Raw genomic sequence first — 10,786 nt, forward strand, 5'->3', positions numbered from 1 at the left:
TCAAAACTTGATTTAATTAGCTTTAATAAATTAATTTCTGAAATTAAGGTATTTAATGAGTAAATATATTAAAATTGACTCATTATAAAAATTTTCAAAAGTTCTGGGTCTTACATTACCAAGAAATATTAATCAATCTAATAGCTTTTGTAATGACATAAGTCTATAAGTTTAAAAACTTGAAAATCATGTCATAAAATATGATATTTTAATATGTAACAACGTTGATCATATTATTTTGGCTTCAAGAATAAATACGATACCAATAAATAAAATTGTCCCAGATAAATTTCAATAAAGACAAATTTTCATAAGCTAAGTATTGCTAGCAATGAGAAATTATTCTATTTTAAAAACAAATACAATTTCTTTTTATGGATTTCCTATCTCAGTAGGTTGAAAATTAATCCACCACGTATTAATACTCCATTTATTAAGAGTCTGTCGATCACTAGCCAATAAATTGCTACGCACAAGATAAGATTCGAATTCTAAATACTTTCTTAAGCAAACGAGTGAAAAGACTACTCAACCAATCCAAATTGATTAAGACAAATATTAATTATTTTTAAGTTCTAAAATATTTATAACAATAATTATTATATATTTTTTGTTTAATTTTTTAATAAAAAATTTTATATAATTTTATGTATTATCCCGTGCAGGACACAGAAACATACACGAATAATAATAATAACAAAGAAGTTAGATAGATAAATAGAAGTACAAAATGTTTTATTATTTTAGCTAATTTTTACATATTTTTATTCAATTTATATTTGAGAATTAATCATCAAAATATATTTATAGCTTACTAGTAAAGATTAAAGTTGAGTAAAAAAATAAAAAATATAAACTTCAACTAAATAAATCATTTATAGAATAGTATCACATTGTTCTATTTTTTATTAAGTTGGTTTAATAAATAGAAAATACAAAATTAAAAGTAGTATAAGAACCAATTAAAAAAATATAAAAATTTAATTGTAAATTTAGTAAAATTATAAGGACTAATAAAATAATTAAACCTAATTTTTATTTTAATACGGGGACAAACATAATTATAAGGACAAACATAATTAATACATACAAACGTATACTTTTTGTAAAGGAAAAGTCTAGGGGCCAGCAACTTTTGTATTTTCTGACCAGCATTTAACCATCAAAATAAAAGTGAGTGATCTCCCACCATTAAATGTAATCTCACACCAAGTTGGTAAGAGAAGAACGGTTCTGGAGAGAAAAATCGAGGGTACAGTGGCTCAAGTGGGGAGATAAAAATACAAAATTTTTTCACTCCAAGTATAAAGCAAGGAATAGAAGAAATAAGATTCACCACCTGGAAGATGAAGAGGGCAACATAGCAGAAGATACATAGGGAATTGCAAATATGGCTCAACACTATTTTACTAAACTCTTTACCTCAAGTAATCCGCGAGATCCAGCAGGGGAAATTGCGGGTATTCCAGGAAAAATTACTGCTGCCACTAATAGAACACTTGTCAGGCCTATCTCAGATGCTGAAATCAAGAATGCTACGTTCTCTATCAACCCGTTCTCTGCCCCGGGAGATGATGGATTCACAGCAAAATTTTTTCAATTTTTCTGGGAGATTATACAAAAGGATATGATGCTAGCAGTAAGAAGTTTCTTTTCGGGAGGTAAAATCCTAAAGGCATTCAATCATACTCATATTTGTCTTATTCCAAAGGTTGATAATGCTAGGTCTATGAATCAAATTCAACCTATAAGTCTTAGTAGCGTTTTCTACAAAATTATATCTAAGATACTAGTGCATAAATTGCAACTGGTCATGAATAGAGTGATAAGCGATTCTCAGAGTGCTTTTGTTAAAGGCAGACTAATCAGTGATAATGTCTTAACAGTGCATGAATTTATGCATTTCCTGAAAAATAAGACGTACGGCGAATGTGATTTTGCCCTGAAACTAGATATGAGTAAGGCCTACGACAGAGTGGAGTGGTCTTTCGTGTGGGCTGTGATGCAGAAATTGGGGTTTTGCGACAAATGGTTGACTTGGATCAAAGAATGTGTGATGACGGTCTCTTATTCTGTTACTGTAGATGGACAACCTCATGGATTTTTTAAACCATGTAGAGGGCTACGTCAAGGCGACCCTCTTTCCCCCTACCTTTTCTTATTTTGCGCAGAGGGTTTATCCCATCTGCTCCACAGAGGAGAACAGAGGCAGGAAATTACTGGGCTGAGACTCAATCACATATGTCCTAGAGTGAGTCACCTATTTTTTGCAGATGATTCGATTCTATTCAGCAAAGCTTCAGAAGAAGATTGCCAGAGTTTAATCCATATTTTACACACATATGAAGAAGTTAGTGGCCAAATAGTTAATCTAAACAAATCGTCGGTGTTTTTCAGCAAGAACACACCTATTCCACTACGAGATCACTTAGCCAACATCCTTCAAGTTCCTCATGTGGGCAATCAGAATAAGTACTTAGGCTTGCCATCGGTGATTCAGAGATCTAAAAGGACGACTTTCAACTACATAAAAGATAAGGTTAACAAAAAGCTTCAACATTGGAAAAGGGGTTTCCTATCCACTAGTGGTAGAGAGACCCTTATTAAAGCAGTGGCATCGGCGGTTCCTATCTACACTCTAAGCTATTTTAAACTCCCAGAATCACTCTTGGAAGAACTACAAAAGGCTATGATACAGTTCTGGTGGGGTCAAAAAGCCTGTGAAAAGCGGATGCACTGGGTTGGTTGGCAGATTTCATGTAGGCCAAGGAGTCAGGGGGGGCTAAATTTCAAGGACCTCAAAGCCTTCAACCTTGCAATGCTAGCCAAGCAAGGCTGGCGACTCTTAACACGTCCAAACTCTCTGATTGCTAAAGTTTATAAGGCTAAATATTACAGATTCTCAACATTCCTAGAAGCGCAGGCAGGAAATAACCCATCTTGGGGTTGGAGAAGTGTGTTGGATGGTAGGAAAGTACTGGAGAAAGGTATTCTCTGGAAAGTAGGAAGGGGTCATCTGATCCGGATAAAAGAAGATTCATGGGTTAAGGACTTCCTAGCAATTTCTCCAATTACTAATACAGATTCAAGTTATACACTAGTTCGAGTCTCAGAATTAATCCTACCAACTCGACAGTGGAACCAAACAAAAATTAGACAGTTTTTCAGCTCAGACATCGCAGAATCAATTCTCAATACTACAATCCATGAAGGAGATGACTCAGTTACCTGGATGAAGGAGAAAAATGGTGGATATTCAGTGGCTTCTGGATACCGGTTGGCCTTCCAATTTTTTCATCCTCCAATTGACTTTCTTCCTGAAATCTGCAGAAATAAATCTGTTTGGTCAAGTATATGGAAGCTTAAAAATCAGCCAAAGGTTAAAAACTTCATATGGAAATTCATGCATGAAGGGCTATCTGTTCGGAGCAAGCTTCACTCCAGGATTCCGAACATAAATCCAAAATGCCCAAGGTGTGAGGAAGAAGAGGAATCAGTTACCCACTGTCTACTAACTTGTCCCGATTCCCTGGAAGCCTGGCAGAAAGCTCAAGTTCAAGTTCCAGAAGAGTTGAATGAGAGCTGGCGATGGTGGGTCAACACCATGGAGAAGGTGAAGAGCAATGCAGAGCCAAACGAGAAGCTCGAACTGGTGGCCAATCTACTCTGGCAACTTTGGAAAGCAAGAAATGAATTGGTATTTGAAGGAATTTGAAGATCACCATCTCTCAGTGTGGAGCTTGCACAGACAATGATAACTGAGAGAAAGAGGACGACCTAATTTGCCAATTGCCTTTTCCCCCAAAATTGTAATAGCCTTATTCTCAGTTAAACGCTGGTGGAACTATTCCAATCCCTTTTTGTCTGTTGTCCAAATTTGGACCTTTTCTCATCTTAATAAAATAACCTATCTTAGCCAAAAAAAAAATATAATCTCACACCATTAAAAATACTATTGATGACCAATTAATAGTTACAAAACACCAAAATTACTAGCCCTAGCATTCCTCTCCTTGTAAATATTAAAAATGCTAATGGGAACATTTGTCCGCAGAATTGTAAATATTAAAAATGCTAATGGGAACATTTGTCCCCACAAGAATCTCCATGCATCTGTCCCTGCTTCCACCTTATCTAACCTGCATGTCCAACCTCTTTTAACCTCCTTTTTTTTTTGCAGTCCTAATTTTGAAGCCACATTTTTTCAAATGTGAACATGTCCAGTTTTTATCTCATTTTTTTCTTCTTTATACCTGTGACATCTAAAAAAGCAGTTAGTGATTTCATCTATATATTTGTAAATATTTGACTACTGCCTTTAAGAATGCTTCCTTCTAGTCAATTATTGTCATAGCTCTATCTAATTTTTCTTGTATGTTCAGATCAGATGACTTAGCTAGTTATTCAACCATGTGAAAGAATGGTCCACGAATTCCAAATCGAATAGTTGATTAACCTATAGCACTTTTTGAAAATCGTTCATCTGATTATATATCATCGGAAGGCCCCTTGTTTTCTCTTTACTCTAACACTTGTTAAAGTTACCGCACACTAGCAATAGCATATTTTGGGATTGTCCCAAAGAATTCAAAAAATTTCACAATTTTCGCTTGTTTTTTGCATGAGTTTTCCGGTAATTCTTCACAGCCAACCTGTTCCCTCTATCTGAATTTCTATATCAAAATAATTATGAGACTGAGTAAGGAAAAGTATATGTAAACAAGATAAATCAGCCAACCTTTTAAACAATTTTATTTAATAATTAATTTTAGATTTTTTTAAATTTAAAATTTGAATAATTAAGAGGTGATTAAGTAAACTCTAATAAAAAATTATAAAAATCCTTCCCCTTTTCTCCCACTCCCACTCTCATGGTGGCGCACAGAAACCCTTCCCTTTCTTTCCCATTCCCACAACCACGCCGTCCACACTCCTCTCCAGTTGGCGCAACCGTCGCGATACCTAACACTGCACCGTTAGGCAACATCCCACAGCCACCTCTTCACTGCTACGAAGGAAATCAGAAGCAGCTCTGTCGTCCCCTCTCCTTCACTTTATCCTTGCACCGCCGCTTCGTTGTCCAGGGATCACTGCCCCTCCTCAGAAAGGACTGTGATCACCATTCCCTCTCATCTCGTTGGTTTTCTTCCTCATCCAAAGTGTCGATTTGTTGCTGCTCTAGTGCACCGCCAGTCTCGCCACCATGACCACCGTGTAGTTGTCTCCTTGGTGCGCCACCTTTCGTGCCGATGGGTAGTTTGTTCACCACGTGATCATGCCGCCGGTCCACCGCAAGAACCATCACCCCGCTGCCATTCTCGCTGGTTGAAGGTTTCTGTCTAACTGTTTATATTATTGCTACTTCTTATATTTTTGCAAGTTATTTTTCTTGTCTTTTATAAGCAGGTTCCTTTGATTTCATAATTATTGCTAGTACTTACTTGGTTTTTATATTTTTATTTGTTGTTTTTGGTATGGATTGTTCCAGAAATTCAAAAAGGAAGGCAAGCAACTTTTAGGAAGGAACAAAAGCATATATATGAAGATCTAATTCTTTGTGAAGAGTAAGTTTATGTCTGGTCATTATGGCTATCAACTCTCATTCTCCCAATATACTTAGATACACTCTTAAATAATGGACCAATCAACATGCTACGCATAACACATATAGATAATAGACTTATGTTCATTGCTATGGGTTAGGTGAAAATTGAATAATTGATAGAATATTAATTAGACTAGGGTGAAATTTGCCATTGTAAACTAAAGATGAATGTGAAAAATTGAATCATTTATATTTATTTTTATATTTTCGGATGTTCTTTTTTGGTACATTTGGGTGTTTTTAGGGATAATATTATGTGTTTCTATTTAAACAATTTGTGATTTGGTTGTTCTCTTTACAGAATGAATTGAAAAAATGGACTTATAAGAGCAAAGGGCAACCCACAATTCATGAGAGATACATGTTTCCTACGCTTGTTAGCAAGCAATTGGATAATTGGCCAGAGAAAAACTTCAGGAAAAGAAGATAGATGACTGTAGCGGAAGTAACAGAAATCTGTCTTTGGATAAAGAAGACTTTAGATATATCGGTTCAAAGACAAATTCAATTGTAGATTGTAAAAATTGTAGGCAGCACTTGCTTTTGGAACCTGCGAACGTGTGGAAGAGCAAGAAATTAGAAAGGAGATATGAGATTGTTGGAATTGAATGAGTCAAAATTGATGATCAACTTGGAAAATTACAACTCATGATGGTTGCAACTTGCAATTTGTCTCCGGTAGTTTGTTTTTTTTCTTTATATATCTGTGTTGGAACAGTCAAAATCGAAGATTGATATTGAATATAAAATATAAAATTAGTTGAGAGATATAGTAAGTAGGAGTGTACAAAATGCAATTCATTTTTTTATTCATTTGATTATTTTTGTAAGAATGAAAACAAATAACTAGAAGTGTAACAAAACACTTCTGTCAACTTTCTTTGGCAAAAAGAGATTGTGTTTCTTCTCATTTATTACATGTTTAAACATTGAATTATATACACAACAACAACAAAAATTTTATTTCTATTACTAATGATTGGATTATAAGCATGTCTTAAGATTTAGAAAAGAGTGTATGCTAGTTTAACAATATTCTTCATTGCTCTTAGATTTTTAGCAAAATTTTGTAACAAAATTGAGTTTTAAAGTCACATATTATGCTAATGATTAGGAATAGGTCACAATTAGATAATTTCTTGAGAAGAAGCAACTCCGTTCTTTTCTTTTCATTTCATGTTGAAGAATTTTGATTCCACATCAAAATAGAAGAATCAATTATTCCAAAAGTTGTGTGATTATTGTTAGTTAAATTGTAATTGGTTTAGACAAATTATCATTGTTAATCATTCTATTAGGAAAAATCATCATTAACTAACACGCATGTGATGTTTTGTGTTTTGGTTTTGTTTTTTTACTTATGTGGAATAAACTTTTTTTTTATTTGTCATTCACATGGCTTCTGTTAAAATAACATCTATTTAGTATGGAAAAGAAACATTTTGATGCTTGACAGAAGTAACATCTACTTAGATTTTTGCAAAAATAATCATGTACCTACACAGAGAAACACGTCGAGTAGGACTTAAAAAAAGGCCATGCAAAACAAATACAGTCATCCACAGTTGCAACATAAGAAAACTCAAAAAATTTATAAAGTAACATCCATTTAGTAAGAAAAAGGAACATCTTGATGCTTAACAGAAGTAACATCCATTTAGATCTTTGCAAAACTAACCAAGTACCTATACGGAGAAACATGCTGAGTAGGATTTAAAAAAAAAAGGTCATGCCATTCTTAAAGAAATATAGACATCCACAACTGCAACACAAAAAAAACTAGAAAAATATATAAAGTAACATTCAGTTAGTATGCAAAAGGAACATCCTGATACTTAATAGAAGTAACATCCACTTAAATCTCTGCAAAAACAATCAGGTACCTACTCGGAAAAAAATGCCGAATAGGATTTACAAAAAAAAGGCCATGAATTTCTTAGAGAAATATATACATCCACAATTGCAACACAAGAAAACTCGAAAAATGTATAAAGTAATAAAATCTAGTTAGTATGCAAAAGGAACATCCTGATGCTTAACAGAAGTAACATTCACTTAGATCTCTGCAGAAACAATCAGGTACCTACTCGGAGAAACATGTCGAATAGGATTTTAAAAAAAGGAAAATGTATCAAAAGTGTATCAAACGATGATGGCATCCCATGTATACATTATCATAAATTTTCTAGGTATCATTTTTCTTCTATGATATGACGTTGAAAACTCCATGTCTTATGCACTAGATGGCGAAAGAAGGGAAAAAAAGAAAGAGAAGGATAAGTTCCATGGCCGAATCCACATTTGTGTGTGTCTTGATGGTGGCACGCGACGGTCGGCGGTGAGACGCGACGGGGCGGCGAGACTTTTCAACAACACAAATCAGGTGATTTTGCCGTAAAATGCAACAGCCCCAAACTCAATAAAGAATCATCCGCATACATAGCAAAACGAACATCCTTTTGATGTGAACAGAAATATCTAAAAATTGGAGAGAAAAAAAGAATTCTGATTCACCATCTTTACATAACTGAATCAATTGTGATTGACATACAACATACAACACAGTTGAACATGTACAAGTATGAGTCAACTAAATTACAGCTATTCTCAATAAATTTGAAAATCATCTGCATACACGTTAAACTTCACATCTATGTTCTTGATAATTAAAAATCAACAATGCTAAAAATAAATTGATTCTTGCGCCATATTTGAGACCAAACTTAAACTAAACTAAAATTAATCTAAATTTAGTCTAATTTTGGTATCAAATGCCCAAACCATCTTTACAAAACAAAAGTATGTGCAACGCATGCATGCAGAATCCACAAATTTAGGGAACAAACAACATTATAGAAAATAATTTAAATCATCAACTTTTTAAATTGGAAAGAACAAAAATTTCTTCTTAAAAAAAAGTTATACAATTGATAATAGCAGTAACATTCAATCTGTAATTGCATCCAATTCAGCATTATTAAACACAAATCAAATGAAAAAATCCCAATTATTTCTTCTCTCCAATATAGAGTTTGAAAAAAGAAATAGATAAATATTCAAACGCGGTAAAAACAGGGACATGCAGGGACGGATGCATGTATAAGGAAGTGGGTGCAAATGCCCAGTGGAATTTAAAATTTTTTTAACTAATATAGTAACAAAATTATTTATTTGCCGCCACTATAATTGAACTTCACTATCAACTTTAATTATATAAAAACAAATGGTAATATAATTCAAGATTCAAATGAATTTGTTACAATAACCTTTAAAAAGAAGGAGTGAAATAATTATAAATTTGTTATTTTATAATTGTAACTAATAAATAAACTTAAAATTTGAAAAAATATGTTTATATACTTAGTGAATATTACTATTGTGCCGTGTATATATATTATATATATTTGATTATTTGTTCAAAACAGAGGTAACTACCAATTTGATATCCAAAAGATTCAAACAAAATAATCCTTGAATGATTTGAAAATTGCGATAAAAATAATTAATAAATATTATATTTATTAAAAGTGACAAAAAAAACTTTCATATTTAATAAATGACATACCCATTTAATTTAAATTATTTTGTCAATGTTTGAATAAATATTTAGAAGATGTATAAAAATATTTAGAGTAAAATTTGATCTCTAGATTTTTCTTTTTTATTTTTTAAAAAAAAATAATCATTCGCAATTAAAAATTTTAAAAAAATTCAGTTGACATAAAATTATAAATTTTTGAGAACGAAAAGATCTTATTTTTTAATATTACTTATAAAAAATTGCATCAAAATACGACATCTAAAGTCTTTTTTTAGAATATATATTTAATGTAAATCTAGTTCTTCGAGACTTATTTGTTGTTAACACCTTTTATGAGAAATGAATTTTTAAATGATTATTAACAACATACATAAAAGAGAGATATTTGATTTATTGACAATGAAATTTTAGATTTGATTGTATTTAATTTTTTTAAAATATAAAACCTAAAAAATGAAATTTTAATTTATATATTATTATTTAAATTATTATTTTAGTATTTTAATTTGTTGGTTCGATAGTTTAAAGACTAATTATATTTTATAATAATAAAGTATAATTATAAAAAGTGGTCCTTATAGTTTCGCAAAATTTTCAATTAGGTCCATATACATTTTTTTCTTTTAATTGGGTCTCTGTACCAATTTATTTTTTCAATTAGGTCCTTTTTAACTGTAATTAGTTTAATTGTATAGGGATCCAATTAAAAGAAAAAAATTGGTGCAGGGACCCAAATAAAAAGAAAAAAATGTAGGGACCCAATTTAAAAAAAAATTTGGTGCAAGGACTCAATTAAAAGGAAAAAAAATATAAGGACCTAATTAAAAATTTTGCGAAACTATAGGGACCAACAGAGTAATTAAACCTTATAAAAATTAGGGATAAGTACTTTTTTCGTCCCCAAGGTCTGGGGTCGAAATCAAAATCGTCCCCGACATTTTTTTCTTATTAAAATCATTCTTAACATTACAAAACATTATAAAATCATCCTTTTCTATTTTTTTGGACCAAATTACCCTTAACTATTAATAAAAATAATATTAAACTAAAAGTTTCGTTTCAGTGAAAAGGAGAGCGAGCTGGAGGTGATGGGTCTCGCACAGAGCAAAGGAGAACCGGTGGCGATGTGGGTTCTAGGAAGAAGAAGGCTCGGTGGTTCGCTGATGATGGTGGTTTCTGGTTCGAGGAGGTGCAGGGGTGTGCGAGACAGGGGAAGAGAAAAGAAGGAAAGAAAGAGAGGCTCGCTGGCGGTTAGGGTTGCTGACGTGGTGGAGGTGGTTGACGCGAAGGTGATGGTGGACGACGGCGAGGAGGAGCTGGCGCCGTGGGTTCTGGGATCGCGGAGGTGGTTCGCGATGGTGGTTCTCTGGTTCGGCAAGGAAGTAGACAGAGGATAAGAGAAAAGAGGAGAGGAAGATGAAAAGAGAGAGGAGGGTGGTTGTGGTTCGGGTGGCTCGCAGAGGTTAGGCTAAGGTGGTCGCCGGTGGTGGTTCGGCCATGGCGAAGGTGAGAGGAAGAGGTTGTGTGACTTGTTGGAGGGTGGTGCGGTGGTGCGGTGCGGTGCAGCAGGACGGCAAAACAGCAGGGCAGGACGGCGGTCCCCTTCTCTCCCCCTCCTCCTCTCCCCCCCTTTTTTCTCG

Source organism: Arachis ipaensis, chromosome B05, assembly GCF_000816755.2.
Source record: "Arachis ipaensis cultivar K30076 chromosome B05, Araip1.1, whole genome shotgun sequence".
In the NCBI taxonomy this organism is placed as follows: domain Eukaryota; kingdom Viridiplantae; phylum Streptophyta; class Magnoliopsida; order Fabales; family Fabaceae; genus Arachis; species Arachis ipaensis.